Raw genomic sequence first — 12500 nt, 5'->3', positions numbered from 1 at the left:
AAAATATATCAATTTCGAGGTAGAGCGATTCAAATATAAAAGGACATTTGAAGCTCGAATAACTTATATGAATCACGGTGATGTAATAATTATTCATATATATATATATATATATATAGTATATATATATATATATATATATATATATATATATATATATATATGCGTGTATACACAATCTTAATACAAAATATATGACCATTCACGCAGAGCAAACTTCAAAGGTTATATACTTGCAAAGCCAACTTCCACAGAGTATAACTACGCTCATATGTGTAGGAGGAGGAACGCAATGTAGAAAATAATAAAAAATTACAAACTACAATACATCACGGAAGATATAAACGTAGACATACATAAAAAAGCAGTGTTGTTAAAAAAAGATAAACAATAAATAAAAAACAGAGCAAAGACTAATGCTGCTTTACAATGGTATCATAGTATTAATATCAATAATACTTCTTGGACGAATGTTACTTCATTTGGCTGTGGCAAACATTTTGCTAAAATATACATACGTTTCTATATATTAATATATACATAAATAATGTATATACAATGATTACAAAATTTGATGTATATAAAATGATTACAAAATTTGTTGCTAAAATATACATATATACATTTGTATATATTTCAATACATATAGTATATACATCGATTACAATGATAAATTAGTATTCACAAGCCAAGCATTATGTTACAAACATTTTATCCGCAAATTTAAAAGGACCTAACTTTTATTTCTTCCTCTTCCTCACCTTCGTCTTCTACTTCTTGTCCACGACCTCGTTCCTTTCAAGTCCTCCACCTCTCTCTCTCTCTCTCTCTCTCTCTCTCTCTCTCTCTCTCTCTCTCTCTCTCCTCTTCTTTTCAACCCTCTCCCCTTCCTCCTCCATCCCTTCCTCAACCCCCACCTCCTCCTCTTGCGCCCAACCCTCCTGCTCTTCTCAATCTCCATATTCGGCCTCTCCAGGTGTCAAGACAAGGGGCCGATATCGACAGGTATCTTGATCGTGGCGCTGAAGGACTCTTGATGCCTCCACCTGATAGTCTCCTTCCATCGGCGTCCTTCGCTGTCCTTCACTTGGGGTGGGGGTGGGGATCTTTTGACAAAATCTCAATCTCTCTCTCGCTCCCTCTCTCTCTCACACACACACACGTGCATACATAGGTATGAACAAACAAATTTCTGTGTGTGTGTGTCAGACACACACGTGCATGTAAAGACATGAAACAAAAAGCCCCTCTCTCTCTCTCTCTCTCTCTCTCTCTCTCTCTCTCTCTCTCTCTCTCTCTCTCTCACACACACACACACAAACGTGCATACAAAGACATGAAACAGAATCTCTCTCTCTCTCTCTCACACATACTCACATACACACAAACATGCATACAAAGACATGAAACAAAATATATCTCCCTCTCACATACAAACATGCATACGAACACATAAACCCATACACAAACTACACAAACTTGCACGCAATGACAAACAAGAAAAAAAAAAATTACATTTAGCTTTAGTATACTATATTAGCTTTTCGGAATATTTTGAATCTATATAGACCGGAGTAGTGCAGTCAAAGACTGAAATTCACAAATCACATGGATAAAGTAGAGTTTCTTGACAGATGGCAAGGATTATCATTCCATTGAATATTATAAGAAATGAATAGACTTCAAAGAACACATCCAGTACATCAAAGTTCCTTCAAGATTACAAAGCATATTCAAAAGTTCCTCAACATCGCAGCATCTAATTTAAAATTTCAACATCAAATAAAATAATGTATCTTAAGTTCATGAAAACTATTTTCAAATCCTTCAACGTCACAGGCCTTCATTCAGCACTCCTTCAAGATAATAGCAACCAAAAGATCTCTACGAAAGAGGTGCAAACCGTAAATTGCTTAACACTGGCAGAAATAATTCTTACAGGTATCAATGGTTTCGTAAAATGTATTAATTGGCGATTGTGGTAACTAAATGAAAGGAATTTCAGGAACGCAAATGTTAATCTTTTCAGGAATCACACATTTCGTAATTACATATATCTATATATATATATATATATATATATAGTAATTTATATATATATATATATAGATAGATATAGATATAGATATATATATATATATATATATATATGATATATATATATATATATATATATATATACCGATAACGCTGCATAGTTTTAAGACTGCAGTATTTAGCCTTTACGTTTTAAGCATAGAATGGACCAAAGAGAAATGGTTGAACATTTAGTATCATGCAGCAAATTCATGAAATAAACCTCAATACGGTAACATGAAAAGAGAGAATTAATGGTGCACTCTATTGCACTTTATAACATCATTTTATATGGGAAATTTGAGTTAGAAAAATACTGATATGCTATGAATTATTCATAAACTGAAGTTTTGATGCTTAAAGCATTGCGCATATCAGTATGCAAAGACGATAAGGAAAAAAAGGCCAGTACCGTTCTTCAATGACTTTGCACCCGAGCCATGAGAAGTCCCTTTCTCTTGACACTTCATGTATATCCAAATATTTACTATTTTTGTGTGTAACAACGACAGTCCACGATAGAACTTGCTGAGGTCCAGTCACACCTGAGGACAGTCTTTCAACACCGGACTTGACGTAAGGTAGCGAAATGACAGTACCTTGATTCGAGTTTCCGGAAGGTATACGTAGTGACCTACTGGTCGGGGGAAGCTGTCTCGACATTTCCCTTTACTGCCTTCATTTATAACGGAATGGGAACACTTGTATCTTAATGAGAAAAGGTATCCCTAGAGGAGAACTTTATATCTTAGAAGCGAAGAATAACAAAGACATGTCTACAAAGTTGACCTTTGATAGTGGGACTCCAACGATTACAGGTTTTTCTAATATAATGAAGGCTGAAACTTAGAACAATATAATCGAACATGCAGAAGTAGCATACAACGTTCTATCTTTACATAAATAATAAAATATATAAAAACACTCAGACAGTTAGTCTTCATACCTGGAACATCAATTGTTGGGCCTGCGCTTAAATTTAGCAGGCCTGAAAAAATAATCTATAACCTTTTCCCAATCGTCTCATTTCCATTATATGAGAGGGAGGCCCAACATTTAAACGAAGAGTGCAACAAAATCAAATGAATCTTTCTGTACAAAATGAAAAACAACGGAGCTTTCCGTCCGACAAAAAAAAAAATGAAAAGAAAAAAAATCGACCCACAATACCTTCTATTATTATTCTGGCACACGGGAAAAAAATTTCTTTCTTAAATCCGAACAGCTGAGAGAGAGAGAGAGAGAGAGAGAGAGAGAGAGAGAGAGAGAGAGAGAGAGAGACGTTCGAAGCCCAAAAAAACAATTCTTCTAATACAAACACTGCAGGGCATCAGTCTCCGAAGAAGGAAAAGAAATACCTCTTCATCACCATGCAAGTCAGCAATCTGTCGCAGAGGAACTTATAGAGAGAGAGAGAGAGAGAGAGAGAGAGAGAGAGGAATGTATCCAACATAAGGTGACGATTACATCTCAATACATCTCATCCTCATCGACGTCTTTTGTTTCCCATCAGACGACGACAAGTGAAGGACGCGTAGATGAAGAGGGATGAAGACAAAAAATAGGGCAAGAAAACAAGGAGAAAGAGGCGAAGAGAACGCGCGGAAACACGGGGGAAGTTTGTTTGTTTGTTTGTTTGTACAGTGTTTTTACGTTGCATGGAACCAGTGTTTATCAGCAACAGGACCAACGGCTTTACGTGACTTCCGAACCACGTCGGGAGTGAACTTCTATCACCAGAAATACACATCTCTCGCTCCTCAATGCAATGCCCAAGAATCGAACTCGCGGCCACCGAGGTGGCACGCCAGCACCATACCGACTACGCCACTGAGAACACGGGGGAAGTGAAAGAAAAACGCAAATGGGAAAGAGAATGAGGGAAAAGAAACAGAAAAGGTGAATAGGGGAGAGGGAAAGAAAAAACAACATAATCATTATGGTGGCAGATCTGTGTGACAGGTAGATATACGACTTTAAATAATTAATTCAACCACACATTACGCACATATGTATACATACATTTATACCCACAAACGCACACATTACATATAAATGCTCGTTTAGTTTATATATATATATATATATATAGATATAGATATATATATATATATATATATATATATATAGATAGATAGATAGATAGATAGATAGATAGATAGATAGATAGGTAATTGGAGGTACCACTACAGAAAATACAAGACAATGGTACCTGCCACATTCACATATACATTTGCTACTTTAATTCATCACTTGTCATCTTCCACCACATCCTCTTTATACCTTTTAAATTGTAGAAGATTGATTTACGAACTCTTCAATAGCTATGAGAACCACCATTATAGATAAACAGATGGATATAATGACAGATATATAGATTACTAATGACTTTAACAACCCTGAGAGTATTCTAAAGGAAATCTTTAATTGTTCCCCCTTCAACCAGACCAAGATCCGACCACTAACAAAGCAGGAAAAGGAAAATAAAAAAGTAAAAATTCCACACTTTTTTTTTTTCTTTCCTATCGTTAAAACAAAAGCCATTCTATTTTCGAAACAAATAAATATCACATTGCGCAATCATTAGTCACAAGGTGAACCAATAGCACTTTCCAGCCAAGGAGTCCAAGAGCGATTTTCTTCTCATCCGATAATCGATAGCACCCACACACGCGCCCACATACACACACACACACACACACACATACATACACAAAAGCCAATACCACCGAAATGCATTTGGCAAACGCGCAATTGCGCAAGGTAAGGAAGATCCACAAGCGCATACCTTCAACTACGCATCGACAGACTTATATAAACGAAAGAGTTTTTACAGACTTACTACATGAACGCGCAATCACCGAGATGCGTTTGAACTCGTACAATTATTTTCACGCCCTCATGACTTCTGTTTAATCGGAATCTTAACACTTACATTCCACCTCTCTCTCTCTCTCTCTCCTCTCTCAACAGGACCACCCCCTTCTCATAAACTATCAACCGAAGTGTGATGAGACTTTAGGAGACCTCAGCCTCATTTGTTTTTCCCTATTGTCTCATTAACACTTTACGACTCCGGCGCAATCTGCTGAGCAAAGGGGAGCCATCGGTTGGCTGGGACTGGACCGGTTGGCTGTTGTGATTTCATAAATACATTCTATATCAACATATCTGGTTTATTACTTCACTGTTATTAGAGCGGAATATGGAGATTTGATGATAAAGATAAGAAATTCCTACAAAATTTACAACGTCGATTAGCGGAAGAATTTATTGCTACTAATTTACATCTGATTAAAAATAGTTTAATCAATGAGTTTTACTATATCACAAAGAAAGCATAAACGCATTTACGAGGAGGATATTCTAAAGACAAAACTACTTTTTATATCATCTCAATAAGATGACCTTACAAACATCGCTTAAAATCTGTACCTGAAGACAAAGGAGGAACAGGAACAGTGGCCCAAGAGAATGTATTGACCAGTCCTGACTTACTAGAGAATAACTGACAAGAATGAGGGATCGAGATACCACTGGGTAAGACTTTATGTATTAAAATTTTTTTCGAAAATGGCTATCCCTTTGTGGATGTGACCTGTGTCAATAGAAGTCAGTAAATAATAAATTTCAAGTAAAAGTAAGCAATTCCAGTGCTAAAAAAAGTTGAGAGATATAGGACCTTGTGTGAAGCAAAAAAAAAATCAATTAAAAGTAAGCAATTCCAGTGCTAAAAATATAGGACCATGTGTGAAGCAAAACAAAATCAACTGCATATCACAATATCTTTCCAGTGTATCTTCCAATTCACACAACTAAAAAAAAACATACACACGCACCAATTACATAAAATCAGTTATGCAACAATAAAATAATGAAGAGATTCAAATGAACCACAGGTCTTTCCCCTTCAGTTTTAAAAATACAAAAAACAGTACGAGAAGTAAATTTGATATCACCACAACGATGCCTTGCGTATATGCAGTTCTGGTCACTGCAACCTGGAAATTATATTTACATTTATATTTCTGGCCCAAGTGAAGCCAGACAGAGGATGTCAACCCGTGACGTCCACAGGAAGAGTCGTCACTTGGAGCTGAAAGTCTTTTGTACCGGACAGCCAATAAGTGTAGCGATATTAAAGGTATACAGCGCCTCTGCTGGACATGCTGCTCTCTCTCTCTCTCTCTCTCTCTCTCTCTCTCTCTCTCTCTCTCTCTCTCTCTCTGTTTACGTACCTGTATTCTAGCTCCCTTATTTTCGTCTTACTATCTTTTATTTTTATACAGTGCCTCTGCTGGACATGTTGCGCTCTCTCTCTCTCTCTCTCTCTCTCTCTCTCTCTCTCTCTCTCTCTACCTGTTTACGTACCTGTATTTCAGCTCCATTTTTTTTGTCTTACTATTTTTTTTTTAATTTCTCCTTTTTATAAATCTCAAATCGCCTTATTTATGTAACTACTGTACTTATTGATATCCCTTTTTCTCTGTTTGACTATCTTGGTATTCTCTCTCTCTCTCTCTCTCTCTCTCTCTCTCTGTATGAAGGGGGGTCAGGTAGAGGAGGGGCCGGGGGTAGGAGAGGGTTGCTGCATCCCGAAATTAAATACAGAGAGCTTGAGCCAAGGACAGCTTTCCCCCCACCCTTTTCATTTAATGAATTACATTTGACGTAATTAATGGAGGTTTTGCCTCTCTTCACCCAAAAGGTGTTGCAATTATTCGGTTTTGCGCCGGGAGCGTCAGCGGATCTAGCCGGAGAAGAGAACCCAGCAATGCAATTCTAATTACACAGTCTAATTACGAATAGATAGAAACCCTTTTTCTCCTTTACTATTCCCTTAAGCCAGGGAATTCGGACGGTGCTGCAAAATCTTGGGGGCGTGTGACGTTTAATTCGGGAAATCCCCGGAAAGCGGATCGATCTGACTGAGCTCTTTGCTCAATATGCTAATGTCGTTAATTGCGGATTTAGTGATAATGATCTTATTATGAATCGTATTGAACCGTCCCCAATCACTGTAAAAAAAAAAAAAAAAAAAAAAAGGAATGCAAGGAAAATAGATCAAGAAAATTAAATAAAAAAACATAATCATTCGAACAAATAAAAAGGTATTTAAACGTGTTTTTCTACACTTCTAGAGTAAAAAGCAAATTATAAATGGAGATGCAAATTATTGGAGATATTTCTACGTTTTCTAAAGTAAAAAGCATTTAAAATTGAGATGCTATTTAATGAAGCTATTTCTACATCTAGTTTACTGTTCTAAGTGAAAAGCACTAAATGTGAAGAGGCAAATTAAAACGGACATAAAAATAAAAGCAAGATTTAACTTATTCAAAAATACGTTCACTAATCCATATAAAAAAAATGTTAATATCTCAGAAAAAATAAAATATATTACACAGACATAAAGAACTGAAAAAAGGCAACACCTGATAAAAAGCAAATGATTACTAACATTCCCTTATAGGCAAAATATATTCACATAAAAATGAAAAAGGTAATATCTGAGAAAAAACTGAACGAATATTAATATTTCTTTACTGGCAAAACAGAGCCACGCAAAATGAAACAAAAAATGTAGCTTTTGACAAAAACGAACGAATATTCACATTCCCTTATAGGCAAAATACGGCCACATAAAAAATAAACAAAAAATAAAGGGTAATATTAAAATTTCCTTGCTAGCAAACTAGATCCATAAAAAATAAATGAACTAAAGGTAATACTTAGGAAAAACAAAAAAAGTATTAACATTTTTTATGCGCAAAATAGATTCCCATAAAAAAGTTATATTTTAGAAAAACCAAAAGAAAAAAAGGAAATGTCTGAGAAAAAAAAAATATTAGTATTTTACTGAGAAAATAAATTCCCATAAAAAAACCAAAAAATTATATTTAAGCAAATCCAAAGGAAAAAAAAGGTAATTTTTGAGAAAAACAAAACAAAACATTAGCATTTTTATGGGCAAAATAGATTCCCATAAAAACACAAAAAAATTCTATTTAAGAAGAACCAAAGGCAAATTCACATTTCCTCACCGACGAAACAAGGCACTGTCAACTAGACATTTCATAAAGATCACACACACAAGAATCTCTACCTCACTTTCCGTCATCTCGGAGAAAAGAAGGAAAAAAAAATCGTAGATTAATGAATGGCTTCTCATATAGGGGACTTACGGATCTCAATCTCGAGGAAACAAAAGCCCCAGGCCGACGGACCATTGATTTCCCCACCGTTTCCCCACCAACCACCTCCCCACACGTGGAAACAAACCGTCACGTCGATGGGGATATTGCTGTCCTCGGGAAGGAGTTTGAAAGGATGTCACTAGCCACCTTAAAAATGGAGTGTCTTCACGTGTCTCCTCAATAGTAACAGTCAGTATGATAAATCTCACATCCGGTTTCTTCGTTTAATTATGTATACATACACACACACAGTCAATTTCTCGTCTCCTGGAGAGAGAGAGAGAGAGAGAGAGAGAGAGAGAGAGGAATTTATCACTTGATGTTGATATATGGATCATATAGGATCATGTACAACATAAATTCCATATATATATATATATATATATAATCTTATTATATATATATATATATATATATATATTAGTATATATATATTATTATATATATATGATAATTATATGTATAGTATGATATATATATAGGGATAAGTATATAATATATAATAATTGTATATTATAATATATATATAGATCTATAAGATTATTAGTATATATATAATAGATATATATATTATATATATATAAATAGATATATATATAGTCACGAGAAATGTAAAACGACTGTGTTCAATATCTTCCTATTTTACTCAAAAGCTAGAAAACGCCTTAGAGTAAAGAGAGAGAGAGAGAGAGAGAGAGAGAGAGAGAGAGAGAGAGAGAGAGAGAGAGAGAGAGAGAGAAAGAAAGTTTGAGGAGTTCATCACTTAATGTTGACATGGATTATATATATATGATCATATATGTGGATGCATAACACTTTATTTATATATATATATATATATATATATATATATATATATATATATATATATATATATATATATACATACATGCCACGAAGGAAAAAATGAAAAAGCGAGATAGCCAAGTACTTTCGGTCCTGTTCGGACCCTTTACTGAGGCAAACTGATTTTACAGAGAACAACATATTCAAAAGAAAGCTTAATATACAAACTTAATATACAAACTGACACTACAAGATTAGCAAGCAATAAGGGCGATTTTTCACTCTACAGAAAGGAGGAGCCGCCTGAGGGTAGCCACACCTTGAAGGATACACGCAGTAAACAAGTGATTCTCCCAGAAAACAGTACATTTTGAAAAAACACGGGAGCATATACAATTTAATATCATGAATTTTTACACAAATTTTCCCCAAAAAAATTATTATTAATGAAAGACGAAAGAAAATATAAATATATATATAAAATAGTTGTTCATTTATTTTAAGGTCCTTCATAAACATCTTACAAATATATGGGCCCAAATGGTACATTCCCAGACTAAGATTTAGGTTGTTTTTATTAGTGATTTGTATAATTGCCGATTCCAGTAAATTTCTTTGAAACATAATCATTAGATCTAGCAATTACGAGGTATTACCCCAATTAATACAATGAGATTTTTCACTCAAATGGATAAACAGTGCATTTGAAGTCTGGGCTGTTCTAACTGAATACATATGCTGCTTAATACATACACATAAATTTTTACTTGACTGACCAACGTAAAACGATGGGCAATCCTTACAAGGAATTTTGTAAATGATGTTGTTATTTGTTACGGGACTATTCTTAATTAGTATATCTTTAATGGTATTGTTATAAGAGAACACTACATTAACATTAAACGATTTAAATATTGATTTTATGGTTTCAAATCAACGAAAATAAGGTAAGCTAAGTACATTTTTAGTCATTTCTATTTCATTAATAGCAACACTATAAAACTTTTGTGAGCTTTTTGATAACATAAATCAATTAAATGAGGTGGTTAGCAGAGATCGTTTCCTATCTTTTTTATGTATTCTATTTCTTGGTCCAGATATTGTGGGGACTCGTGATACGCAAAGCGCGTAGGAACATAGAATAAAAAATTGAAATTTTAATATTAAGATGGTGGCCAGAATAAAAATGTACATATGATAAATTATTTGTGGGTTTTCTATAAATACTGAATTTGCATTGGAAAGATTCTTTATGTATTAATACATCTAGGAAAGGGATGACATTGTTATTTTCAATTTCAACAGTGAATTTTAGGATGGCACTAATTATTCGATTTAGACAGTAAATCATTTACATCGATACCTACCAGGTAAGACTACTAAGATATCAATATAATATATATACAAATGTTATGCATCCATATATAAACTATTTATACATGTATAAATAAATATATATAATGTATATAAATGTGTGTCATCCATATATATCCATACTAGTATATTATATTATATAGTATTATATATATATATCTATATATACACCATATATATACAACATTATATATATATAATAATAAATATTATATATATTAATATATATATAATATTATTAATATATAATATTACATTATATAATCCATATGTCAACATTAAGTAATGAACTCCTCAAAGTCTCTCTCTCTCTCTCTCTCTCTCTCTCTCTCTCTCTCTCTCTCTCTCTCTCTTCACCCCCTTTCCCAGGAGACGTGAAATTGACTGATTAAGCTTCATCAGCTAAAGCAATCAAGATATCTGGTCCCGGAGAGTCATATACCCGAACGTACAATAAATCTCGGGGTTATTCTTCGCTGACGACCTGCGTGAGAGATGGGAATCCCAGAGATGCCATTATTTTCGCGCGTGCTGAAAGCATTCCTATTTGGTAATTATCTTCCTGGGAACGATTATTTCAATACCGCTTGAACAATCGTTGGTGTGGTGTTATTTTATAAATACTTGACTTCACTATCCCCCTCCTCTCTCTCTCTCTCTCTCTCTCTCTCTCTCTCTCTCTCTCTCTCTCTCTCTCTCTCTCTCTCTCTCTACATACAAAGTAAATAGCAATATCTGTTTCTCAATTTCATTAAAGTCTTGTTTGTTCGTCTGTCTGAATTTGCATGCACGCACCAAAATAAACCAAATATCAAAAGTCTCTCTCTCTCTCTAAATGAATATATATATATATATATATATATATATATATATATATATATATTATATATATATATATATATATATATATATATATATATATATATATGTATATACATATACTAGATATGTATGTACATAGTTTAATATAAATATATAGTATATATATATGTATATATATATATATATATATATATATATATATATATATATATATATATATATATATATATATATATGAGAGAGAGAGAGAGAGAAAGGAGGTGCTTATTAATGATGCGCATAAGCGAAGAAAAACATAAAAAAAATTTCATGGGAAAAAACTTAAAAACTTGAACAAGATTTTCACGAGATCACAAAATCGAAGAAAAAAGAGAAGCCTTGCAAGAAAGAAAAAATGCCAACACAAACCACCTAAACTTCGGTGTAATCGTCTTATTAGCAACGTAAGTCCCGAGGTTTAAAGACGACTTAAGGAATAAGTAGATGCAAATTTGTGACGGCGTCTATTTCTGGCATTGTAAAAAAAGAAAAAAAAAAGTTAAAAAACAAAAACAAAAACAAAATACTCAACTAAAGAGATAAAAACTTTGTCCTTCACCTGTTATTTCTGCGCGGGAAGTATAAGACGTTCGCGCCAAAAGTTGTGAATTTTTATTCCCGCCTTCAAAAGCTTCGTCGCTTGGAGGCTTCGCTCGAGTCTTAGACCACAAAAGAGAGAGAGAGAGAGAGAGAGTGTGTGTGTTTTTTTGGGGGGTTACTTATCTGTATATGCCAAAAACCAACACCGATACTCGCAGGGAAATCTATTTTCACAGTTGCTGGTTTATTACTCAATCGACCTATTTTATCTACCCTTTTAAAATATCTTGTGGTAATTTGTAATTTTTCCTGTAATTATTATTTTTTTTTTTTGCTGTAATTTTTTTATATGTAATTTGCCAACGTTGGTAAATTTACACTCATTACATCCAGTCAATCCAGGAAAAAAAAAAATAAGACCAACAATTGCATCCGAATATATTCTGCCACCCGCCCCCCCAAAAAAAAATCAAAACAACCCCCGAACCATATAATGGACAGCGGCCATCATCGCCCGAAATGAATTCCGAATTAAATGATGATGATGATGATGCCTACGATCATCATCATCATGATATGCTGGCGATGACGACTGACGAATTCGCTGCTGTGACTGATAGCTGACGTTTTATAGACAGCAGAGATTTATTGGTGAATGAAAGAGAT

The sequence above is a fragment of the Macrobrachium nipponense genome, chromosome 10 (genome assembly GCF_015104395.2).
Source record: "Macrobrachium nipponense isolate FS-2020 chromosome 10, ASM1510439v2, whole genome shotgun sequence".
Taxonomy (NCBI): Eukaryota; Metazoa; Arthropoda; class Malacostraca; order Decapoda; family Palaemonidae; genus Macrobrachium; species Macrobrachium nipponense.
Note: the sequence above shows the minus strand (reverse complement) of the source record.